Source organism: Fukomys damarensis, unplaced genomic scaffold (assembly GCF_012274545.1).
Source record: "Fukomys damarensis isolate Sample0158 unplaced genomic scaffold, DMR_v1.0_HiC HiC_scaffold_39, whole genome shotgun sequence".
NCBI classification, from domain to species: Eukaryota; Metazoa; Chordata; class Mammalia; order Rodentia; family Bathyergidae; genus Fukomys; species Fukomys damarensis.
In genome coordinates, this window is record NW_022900951.1 from 45,415,921 (window position 1) to 45,427,898 (window position 11,978).

At 39.5% G+C, this 11,978-nt stretch overlaps 1 protein-coding gene and 1 pseudogene across 2 annotated transcripts in view; one reads left to right on the forward strand and one right to left on the reverse strand.

Annotated features, from left to right (window-relative positions):
• The window catches only part of Maged1 (MAGE family member D1), a 123,157-nt gene that overhangs the window by 100,805 nt on the left and 10,374 nt on the right, over positions 1 to 11,978 (forward strand). The window lies entirely within an intron of this gene.
• Positions 5,130 to 11,978, reverse strand: part of LOC117284763 — an 8,153-nt pseudogene continuing 1,304 nt past the window's right edge.

Sequence of the window (11,978 nt, forward strand, 5' to 3'; positions counted from 1 at the left end):
TCCCCTCCCCTTCCCTTCCCTCTTGTGCTTCTGAGGCATGCAGCGGTATTACCAAGCCAAATCCCCAGCCCTTAAACCAGTACATTCATTTGGCACTGCCCTGATCCCATTAGTCTGATTTTGGGGTGGGTGCCTGGGATCGAACTCAGGACCTTGCACTTGCGAGGCAGGCAGCAGAACTGCTGAGCTAAATCCCCGGCCCCCCAGTAGTCTGGATAAGATAAAAGGGGTAAAAATATGCTGTTAAGGTCCCTTGTTGCTTTGAGGGGTGGGTAATGGGACCTTACACTTGCAAAGCAGTGGCACAGTGCCACTGAGCTAAATCCCTGGCTCCCCTGTTGCTTTTGCTACCTTTTGGGCGCCATGAACTGTTTCTCCTTTGTGACGCCCCTCTGCTGTGTGCCACTCAGCCTTGGAGCCAGTTGCTTATGACCTGAAACCTCTACAGATTTTGAGCTAACTAAACCCTTTCCCCTTTAACTTTGTCAGGTATTTTGTCTCAGCAACGACAGAAATGTAACTGACATAATTGGTTTTTGGGGTGTGGGGGGACTGGGACTGGTCAAGTTTCCTAATGGTCTCTGGGTGGGGGGACTTTTTCAACCCCTGACTTCTATCTGTGGCGATCCTTGCAACTGTTTATGTCTGTTCCTTCCATGCTGCTCCAGGAGAGGGTGACATGCAACTGCCACTGATCCCACCACTCCTATCACTTCTCCTTTGGCACCTGTCATACTCCCTGTCCATGTTTCTCATAGATTCTCCATCCAGCTGGCAATTCAGTGGCACTGAGAGCTCGGTGGGTGAGAGCCCTTCTACTTGGACTTCAGCAGAGCCAATGGGAGGGAGAGAATATGAGTTCCTAGCTGAGCAGTTTTTAGTGCGGAGTGGAATGGGTCCTGCAATAGCACTGAGCTCTGTGACATTTGGCGGGCTGGGCAGTGTGTGTGATAACACCCCATGGGCAGAGTTTGGTGGCATTTGGGGTGGTGGTGGGAGTATGTCCACTTCAGCACTTCTCTTCTGCCAGATCACACCATTCCCAGCCACTCCACATCTGTTTTCCTGGTTCTTTATCCAGAACTTAGCCCATGTTTTTTTCTTTTTCTGTCCCAAAGGCACCTCAGTCCTAAGTCAATCACCAATCTTTGATTAATTTTCTGTCTGAGGTTTTCCTTAGTCTCTCATCTGAAGGTTCTCTCTCCTGTGAGCATCTTGGTTACTGGGCTTTGTTTTCCAATGTGAAAAGAGGTGAAGCAGGTGGGCACAGGGCAGTGAGTGCTCAGCTGAGTTCGAATCACAGCCACTTGGCTACTACTGTGTTACTTGGTTTTTCCATCAACTTGTTCCCTCGGGGGTTTTAATATTTTCCTAAAATGGTGTATTCGCTGTGGCTGATCTGTCAGCGGTGCTGGGATTGAGAAACAACCCTGCTTTTTTCACCCAATACCTCTGATACTGGCTATAGAACCTCAAGTTGCCTTTCTGGCCTATGTTTTCATCTGACCTCAATAGCAAATATCTACATATCCTGATGAGCATTGACTATCCTGTGCATGGTTTTACCTCTAATCTACCATGATGGGGTCCTTCTAAATAAAATATTTAAGAAATACTTTTAGGTGCTAATACGAGAAAAATAGTCAGATCCTAGAACTTGTTGAAGTGTTCTTAGAAATAGCATAAAAATCATAATCTTTAAGATGAAAAACCTATAGCCGGGCGTGGTGGCTCATGCCTGTAATCCCAGCACTCGGGAGGCTGAGGCAGGAGGATCACTGTGAGGATCCAGCCTGGGCTACATAGTGAGTTCCAGGGCAGTCTCAACTACATAGTGAGACCCTGTCTCAAACAAACAAACAAACAAACAAACAAAACAAGACAAAAACAAAACAAAACAAAAAAAAAGAGATGAAAAACCTATAAACAGAACTTCCTACAAATTCAGAGTTTTGCTTTGCAAAGTACTCTGTTAGGAAGATGAAAAGACAAGCTATAAATTGTCAAAAAATTTTGCAAGACACATACAGACAAACACTGTGTATAAATATATAAACTCTCAAAATTCGGCATTTAAAAAGCAAGAAAGAAAAGAATCCAATTAGAAAATCTGCAAAGGACACAAAGAGGCATTTTATCAAAGAAGATATATAGATGTCAAATAAAGTAGAACTATCAAGGAAGTTTTGTAAATTAAAACCACGGTGAAATATACTAGTGCATACCTATGGCTAAAAAATAGGGACAACAAATTCTGGCAAGGATTTGGAGGAATTGGATCATTCACATATTGCTGATAGAATGTGAAACAGTACAATCACTCTAGTAAAGTATGATAGTTTTCTATAAAATCAACATGTTCTTATTGTAAGATCCAGCAATTGAACTCTTGAAAGTTTATCACACAGAAATGAGAATTTACACACACCCACACACACGCACACAGTGTCACACAAAACACAGAAAACAAAAGAACAAAAACACTTGTACACGTGTTTATAGCAACTTTATTCACAATAATTTTAACCTAGAAATAACCCAGAAATTTTTCAATGAGTAATGGTTAATATAGACATGGACTATTACTCAGCCAAAGAAAAGAAAAGAAAAAGAAGCAAACTATTAAAACACACAACTTGGGCATATCGCAGAATCATTTTGAATATAAAAAACTAATCTCAAATTGTGACATATTGCATGATTCCATTTTTATCATCTCAAAATCATAGATTTACAGAGATGGAGAACATATTAGTAGCTGCCAGGGATTAGGGTTGGTGGTGGGAATAGGGAATTGGGTGAGACTTTAATCTGACAAAATTTATTGGTTATTTTAGTAAAGCCATTAATCTCAGTTTTTCTCTCTTCATCTTGACCTTAGATTAATATTTCATCTCCTTTCGGTTAAGAAAAGAGTAGGTAGCAGAGGGATGTTATTCTAACAAATAGTAAAATGGACCAAAGTGGTTTTGCTACATAAAAGTAAGTTAAAGTTAAATTCATATTTCTTGATATAATCATATGATTTAAGAACTAATAGTTCTGTGTACCTTTGCATTGTTTTACTTGGTGTTTAAACTTTAGTGCAAAAGAACAGCTTATAGGCATATGCACAGTTTTCTTCGCTGGAGTTACTACCTGTTAAGAGAGATCAGCAAGTAACTACCACCAGTAAAATAGTCGTCTGAACCTGCCTCCAAATTTAACGTTGTAGGAATTTTAAAGGAAATTATTGCCTCATTTCTCTTTTGTCTGTGCTATGCTTTCAAAGATGTGTTTATCACATTAAGAAAAGTCCATATATAATATAAAAATACAAAACAAATACCCTACAATACACAAATGAGGAGCAGTTTCATAAAATGTGTTTGAAGACACATTTTATTTTCAGTATCTACAATATGCTTTTGAGTGGCCACTGGTCAGTATGTGTATACTTAAAATAAATTATATAATTGTTTCAATAAGAAATTCTGTAGTGAGCTCAATTCAAGTTGGATTTAACAACTTGATAACGTAAATGCTTAGAGTTAACAGAAAATATATCTTACAGTTTTCTATTTTTGTACAATGTTAACTTTTCTTTTTGGCGTTTATACTTTTTAGAAAAGTAGAAGCCAGCCAAATGCTTAAGCAGTTTGTACAGTTAAATTTTTGGTGGCAGTTTGTATTTTAAAAGAAACAGCTTCCTAGGCCAGGGATTTGGCTCAGTGGTTCTGCCGCCTGCCTCACAAGCGGGAGCCCCTCACCCACCCAAAAAAAGCAGCTTCCGTATGATGTGTCTGGTTCTGGTGGAAATGTTTACAGGAACTAGCTTCTAAATAAAAACCAAGAGAAGCACATTCAAAACACTGACTTACTTTGGTAGCAAATGGCTGTTTTTTGAAGGCTAATGAAGGTAGACATGACCATTAATGCGAAGTGGGCTATTTCAAATACTTGACAGTTTGCATGTAATTTTTTAAATTTACTTTTTGTAAAAGAGCTCAGCATCTGTATGATAGTAATGCAATACCTAATATATGATTATGAAATAAAACATGTCTATGAGGAAAAAAGTTTTAATTTTATCTAAATTTACTTTCAGTCAATAGTCCAGCAGCATTTTCCTTTCAGTACAATATTCCCCCTTTCTCTATAAGACTGTTCCTAGAAGCCAGATAGTTTAAGAGGGAGTTAATTTAGGAGTAACTACTGGTAGTTTTAAACAGACAGCAACCTTTTGCTTCCCACTTAATGTGTTAATAGTTTTGCCTAAAAAATACGCAGTTCTTCAAAAGGTACCATTTTGGGGCTGGATGTAAATTCAGTGGTGCAACGCCTGCCTGGCAAGTGTGAGGCCCTGAGTTTGATTCCCAGTACTAAATAAATAAAAATAAATAAGGCCGGGGATTTAGCTCAGTGGTGCCACTGCCTGCCTCGCAAGTGCAAGGACCAGAGTTTGATCCCCGCTACCTAAATAAAAAAATAAATAAAAATCTCCAATGCAATTCTTATTTTTTTTTTAAAAAAAGGTACTGGGCCGGGGATTTAGCTCAGTGGTTCTGCCGCCTGCCTTGCAAGCACAAGGACCCGAGTTTGATCCCCAGTACCAAAAAAACAAAAAACAAACAAATAAAAAAGAGGTACCATTTTCTGGTTTCTTTATTATGTCTAATCCTTGGGAATGAATCACATGAAATTACAAAAATTACCTCTAATTTCAAACTCTCACTTTTTAGTGTACAACTCAATCATAAAAAAAAAGACCTAATGAGATAAGTGACAGTGTGAAGTAGGAAGAAAAGGGCTAAAGGTGTAGGGAAATTAGGAAGGGTAGGGGAAAGGTAACAAGGGAAAAGAAAAAAATATGAGAAAACGAAAAAATGGAAATAAAGTGTTTCTAAATGGTGGGGGGTGAAGGGAGGGCAGGGACAAGGGGAAAAATGAGAACCAAGACCTGTCATGTAAAGGTACAAGATCCCAATGATGAATGTAACTGTACTGTATACCTAAAATGTACCAATAAACTCAATTTAAAAAAAAAAAACAGCTCTGAAGATAAGTCTTACACCATTGTTTTTTTTTTAAAAGGAAATTGTTCCTTTTAACTTTACACCCATTCCATATCCCAATTCAAAACACATCATTTAATTGTCTTGGTCATGGACATTTCTAAGATGAGATTTTGTATTTCATTCCCATAGCTTCTGTTTTTCAGAAAATTCATGCTTTCCTTTATTGAAAGTGTTTGGTCCCTAATGTTGGTTTGGTCTATCCTCATCTTTGCTTCTGAAGGCATTTCCTCTGGTTCACTGTCTTTAGCGTCATTAAAAGCTGCTACTACTGAAAGGGGTTTTGGAGCAAGAGTTTGGAACAGTTTCTTTAGGCTTACTTGATCCAATTTTGATGAGTATAGCTCATGTTTTCTTGGTGTCTGACTACCTATGGCACATCCAAACTTGGAGATCTTTGTGGGCTTTGTTGGGAGGTCTGCAGCTTCTTCAGCTGATTGCTTCTCAGCATACCGCTGGAACTTTCCCCTCCATTATACTCTCACAGCTCCAGCTCACTGAGACTTCTCATCATTTTCCCTGGCCTCCCCTCCCGTGGGAGTTTAAAAGGGTAAAACTTTGTGGTGATATACTGGTTTTATATCTTGATTGTGGTAGTAAAGAGATGTTAAAGCAACATAGAACTGGATATGCGTGTTGTGTCAATGTCATGATTGTGAGTTAGATTCTGGATTCAGTATCATAGATAAACCTTTGGGAGAAGTGGATGGAAGCTTTATCTTTGCAGTTTCCTATACATCTGTAATTATTTCAAAATTAAAAGGTTTTTAAAACTTTAAAAAGTCAGTGCTGGGGATTTAGCTCATTGCCGCCTGGCTTGCCTGCCTGGCAAGCACAATGTTCGAATTTTGATTCCCAGTACCGGGGGGGAAAAAAACCTGTAAAAAAAAAAGTAGTAGGATTAATAAAATATTGCTAAAAGCAGTTGGGAACCAGCTGTATTTTCAAAGTCATGCCATAAATATTAGCTGGTTGGATACCATTGCTGCCAATACTAAATACTAGACATTGAATGCTGGCCCTGTTACCAGTGCTGCCCCTGGAAGTTCCATTTTCTTATGGCTGCTGCTCCCACTACAACTGTGGCAGTAAATTCCACCATTGCTACCCCCCCACACACACTTCTTTTTGATTAGTTCAGACAGGGTCCCACTATATAGCTCAAGCTGGCCTGAAAAACTTGCAGCAATCCTCCTGTTTCAGTTTCCTGAGTGCTGGAATTACAGGTGTGTGCCACCATGCCTGACCCATCTGGATTTTTTAATCTCTCTTTTCAAAGTGTTAGGTGGGAGTTATGATTGTGCAGTGAACAGGTTGTCTCACAAGATTTGGAGTGTTGAGACCCTATGCATTAAAAAAAATGTACTTTACAAGAAAAGGTATGGCTCTTGGGTGATAACCTGTAAACCCTTAGAATATTATGCTTTTGTTTGCCTGGGGCCTTGAGCCTTAATAAACAGTTTATGCTAACTGTATGGTTTATGGTGGGAGGTTCAACTATAAGGTCTTAGTTTTGACTGCATAGTTTTGACTGCATAGTCTGGATATGGTCAGCTATGCAGATGCTCCATGCATATACAGCTGACCCTTAATAAAATGCCTGGAAGCCAAGACTTGGATGAATTTCCCTGCTTGAAAATACTCCCTGCATTTTTGTTTTGTTTTGATTTTCTGAGACAGGATCTCTTTATGTATGTCCAGGCTGGCCTTGAGCTCACTATGTAGCCCAGGTTGGCCTGGAATTCACAGAGATCTTACCTCACCTCCTGAGTGCTGAGACTACAGGTGTGCACCACCGTGCACGGCTTTGAATGTTTTCTTATATCTTGTTGGGAGAAGTCAGCATGGACCAATGAGTCAGTGGCTCCAAGAGTAGTTTTTACCAGCTTGCCTTGCTGGTAAATCCAGCAGTGCCAAGGGCATGTGAAGAAGTGAATATATGACCTTTGTGGCATTTATAGTTGGCACTATTGTGCAATATAAAGTATGTATACTGTATTACCTTACAAAAATGTGAAATATTGAATAAGACCAGTAGGACTGTATAAAGATCTCCTGAAAGTCAGTAAGACAAAGACAACCCAAGCAAAATACAGGAGAAAGATTTGCACATACACTTTACAAAAGAAATTTTAATATGTTAGTTGCCATATAAAACTGTTCAGCCATATTACTTAACAGAAATATAAATTTAAACCACAAGGAAATGACAATACATATCAGGTTGGCAAAATTTTGGAAAGGTCTTTTAATACCAACTAATATAGAGTATGTTTTAGGCATGTAGTGTCATAGAAATAAAAAGTACTTGCACATTAAAATAAGGGTATGTGCATAGGTATTTTGATTACAATGTTGTTTGTATGTTCCCCTTTTCCTAAAAAAATCCTAAAATTAGAATGAATGCCTGCCTAGGGAAATGTTTGAATGCATTGTACATATTTATCATGGAATATGATACACCCATCTAAAAGAATCAGAGGTAGGTTACTATTAAATAAGATGAGATGCATACAATTTTATATAGTATGTAATTCTTGTACTACACTTAATCTTAGCCAAAAGGCCGAGAAGTGATAATATGTAATTCTTGTAAAGCAATAAGTATTACTTACTGAACATGGAAAGATATAAAAATGGCATTAATGCATGCCTGGTAGGCAAAGATAGAAGTTAAGAAAGACAGTTTAAAATATTTGTGGCATATTTATAATCCCATTGGTGTAAGAATAAATACATATCCATAAAGTGGTTTATGAAAGTGTAGCATAAAATCTTTGCAGTTATATTGAGATGACAAGATATGGAATGATTTACTTAATTTCTAAAATATTTAGATAATGTTTGAATTTTAATTATGAATGTGCACTTCAGTAATGAATATATATTATTTATACAATGAAAAATAAGTGAATTTGTCACAAGAAAAATAATGTCTTTCAGGTTTCTTGCTTTAGCGATTGGGTGGACAGTGATTCGTTATTCATCAAATATTTAGTGAACATATAAAATGTACCAGACATTGTTCTAGGCACTAGGGATACCACAATGAATGAATAAAACAAACAACAATCTATCTCCTTAAGAAGCTTACATTTTAATGAGGCACTGGTATAACTAAAGTAGATAAATGGTGAGGAGGAGGATATATACAAGGGATTCAGTTTGTTTGGTATTTGTTAATTTTGAGAATACCGAGAGTTATCCATTTGGAGAATGTAGGTAGACAGTTGGATTACAGATCTAGAATTCATAGGCCAAAGGAAGGACTACACATACAGATATGGAAGCAGCATAAAATGGTGTTTCAGACCTCCTTTCTTGAGTCTGATCACGTCTCACTGCAGACACTGTACAGAGGAAGTGCTGAGGAAAAACAGGCAGCTGACAGGGGAGGTTGCTATGCAACAGATGAGGAAAGTCATCCAGCCAGGCAGAATTGATGTTGGCCCTTGGGGAGTAAATGCTGCAGTCCCTCCTAGCCTCAGCTTCCTTTCATATGCAGGCTGCTGGCAGAAGCTGATGCCAGGACAAATGAGACGTGCACAGGGATTTACCTTGGATTTTGGAAAAGTATCAGTTCAACTGAAATCACGTCACATCTGTATATGGTTTTCTGCCTTTTGGCGATTCTCCAGTCATCCTGGAAGCGCAGCAGCCTGTGTGTTCTTGGGCAGGACCCACTTAACTGTGTTTTTTTGTTTGTTTTTCTTTTGTTTTTGCACAGTGAGAAACCAGTTCATAGTTGTTGATTGACCCGAGGCAGTTCACACAGCCAGGGGCAGACAGGCTGAGCATTTCACCCGTGGAATTCTGAAGCACAGCACAGCTTCTTTCCACAAGATTGTGGCTTCCCCAGGCTCCAGCCCTGCAAGGAACCAGGGCTTGCCGTGGAGCAGACACACAAGCATCTGATTGTTCTGGCAGCTCCACTGGGCGCCAGGAGGGACTTGGGAGTTGGTAGTGTGACGGTGTCTCTGATAGGGGAGAGATCTGACAGTAGAAACAGAGTAGACCCCAGGGAGTAAGTCTCACATCTGGATAGACCCACATGGAGCTCAGATGGGCTCTTAGGCCTCCTGGAGAACACATTTTCTTGTTTGGGGCACATATTGGAGTGAGTGAGGCCAGTCACTCAGAGGAAGAGAGAGTACCTAGATTTCCAGGCCTGTGCTAGCAAAACGTGGGCTTCTCAGTCAGGGTCTCAGGCCCAAATTTTGCTTTTTCCGTTTGCTGGCCTAGTGGTCCTGTTTGGTTCATGGGTTGTTTCTGTGACTCAGCTTTTTGGTCTGTGAGATGGGGATGTTGACATCCCCCTCTTGGGTCTACTGAGAGAAACAAGCCTCATCGCAGCTTTTTCTGTGATATGCATACTGTGCTCTTTTCCTCTACACCTTCTACCCTAATACACACACACACAAAATAAATCTATGGATAGATCCATGCAATAGGCAGGGAAGACACAGGTGTTCACATGGAGTAATTTGGTAGTCACAGAGGTTTCTACCATCCTCATTAATATGTCTTCTCTCCTTCCTTTTCTCAGTCCTTAGAGCTGAGCTAAAAGTATTTGGCATATCATTTGTTGCAGTTAGAAGTTCTCTTAGAGGTCACTTTTACAGAAGCAGCTGGCTGCTTAGACTAGTCACCATGTGGCAAGTCCTTTGAGACGCTATGGTTCAGATTGTGGACACTCAACCATAGTCCAAAGTCAAGTGCTGATCCATGACAGTGTCACAGAAGGCTAACGAATAAAACAGATACCAAATTTATTACCACCGGCTCATTTTGAGTGGCTTGTATTGACTTGTGCTCACCTCTTTCAGTAGAGGAAAATAGTCACAAGCGTCAGCATCTGAGTGAAGGGAGTGGAATGCTTATCTCAGTGATTGGAATTCTCGAGTTCAGACTGTCTATATGCATATAAGCTTTAGAGAGAATTTCTTGTTAGGAATGTCAATGTTCGTATCATCAGCCAGATTATAAGATTTTCTTAGGTAAACAGATATCCTTTTACTGCTTGGATGAACCTTTCACAGATTCCCTGCAGACTACCCGCTTTTACCTGCACAACCCTTTCTTACACAGGACGTAATGCCACTAATTAGGTATTAATATCAATATAGCCCTGCATTCTCCACATGACAGTCTGACAACTTTGTTGGGAGGAATGTCCCCAGGTGGCCCACATCACAGGTATTCCACTGGCTTTACACTAAGAAAATCTCATTTCATTTCTCAAATGGTAATTTTTTCCCCGTACCTTCCCTAATATCATTATTCAAAATATTATTCAAAAATATGATTTTTGTAACAGCAGAAAAGTATTACAACTGTGGATTCACATTTTAAGTAATATAGAAAAATTCTAGCACTCCCTCCAATTTGCGACCAGCAGGACAAGCAGCCTTGTGCCGTGGTGGCAAGACAAAGAGGGCATCAGGTGAGTGGAGTCAGTGGTGTGGAACAGAGGAGGCTGTGCAAGATCAGAGGGACCAAATGTACAGGACTGGAACAGCCTTGGCTATCTCTGTGTAAAGGTGCCACAGCAGCTGGGAGAACAATGCCAAGTCAAACAGAGTAAGAAAATGGGCTGGCCATCTGGAAAGTTGCTGACTAAAGACTGGCCCCAGCCCCACATCCAGAGTCCAAGATCAGCCCCCCACCCAACTACTAATCCTACTTGGTAGAGTTACTCAGCAGAGATTTGGGCTCCAACTTGGACACTACCACAGAAGTGTGGGCACCAGAGGAAATTTTTTTCTTCTTTCTCTCTTTGTTTATTAGTTTGTTTCATTTTCCTTTTTATATCAGTTATTTTTTTGGAGGGCATGTTGTTTAGGTTTTGACTTTTGTTTGTTTTGTTTTGCCCATGTTGTTTTTCTCTTTCCTCAACCGTCTTTCTTTTTCTTTTCTTTAATTGAGTTTATTGGTATATTTTGTACAGTTAAATTCATTGTTGGAATCTTGTACCTCTACATGACAGATCTTGGTTCTCATTTTTTCCCCTTGTCCCTGCCCTCCCTTCAGCCCCTCCTCCCCTCCCCATCTACGAACACTTTATTTCCATCTTTTCATTATCTCACATTTTTTTCTGTTCCCTTATTACCCTTCCCCTACCCATCCCACCTTCCCTACACCTTTAGCCCCTTTCTTCCCATTTCACAATGTCAGTAATCTTATTAGGATCTTATGTATTATTACAGTTTATTCACACCAGAGAAACTATTTGGTATTTACACTTGTGACTTATTTCACTTAGGAGTATATCTTCAATATGTATCCATTTTCCTATGAATGAATCTATTTTCTTATTTTTTATGGCTGAGTAATATTCCATTTTATAGAAAAACCACATCTTTATCTAGTTTCCAACTGGTGGCCAAAATGGGCTGTTTCCAAGTTTGAGCTATTACAAACTGTGCTGCTATGAACATAGGTGCACATACATCACTGTGATATGATTCTTTTAGTTCTCTTGGAAAGATACCCAGCAGAGGGATGGCTGCCTCAAATGGAACTTCCAGTCCAAGCTCTTCGAGGCATCTCCATATTGATTTCCACAATGGTTGCACTAGTCTGCACTCCCACCAACAATGAAGAAGGGTTTATTTCTCCCCACATCCCCGCAAACATTTATTATTGTGTAATTTCTTGGTAGCAGCCATTCTTTCTGGGGTGAGGTGGAATCTCAGTGTTGTTTTCATCTGCATCTCTGGAATGACCAGTGATGTGGAGCATTTTTTAATATATTTACTTGCTGCTTTTACTTCTTTGTCTGAGAAATGTTTATTCATTTCAGATGCCCATTTTTGAATTGGGTCTTTATATTTGGGGGGGTGATTTTTTTGAGTTCTTTGTATATTCTAGATAATAGCCCTTTGTCGGAGGAGCAGCTGGTAAAAATTTTTTCCCATGTTGTAG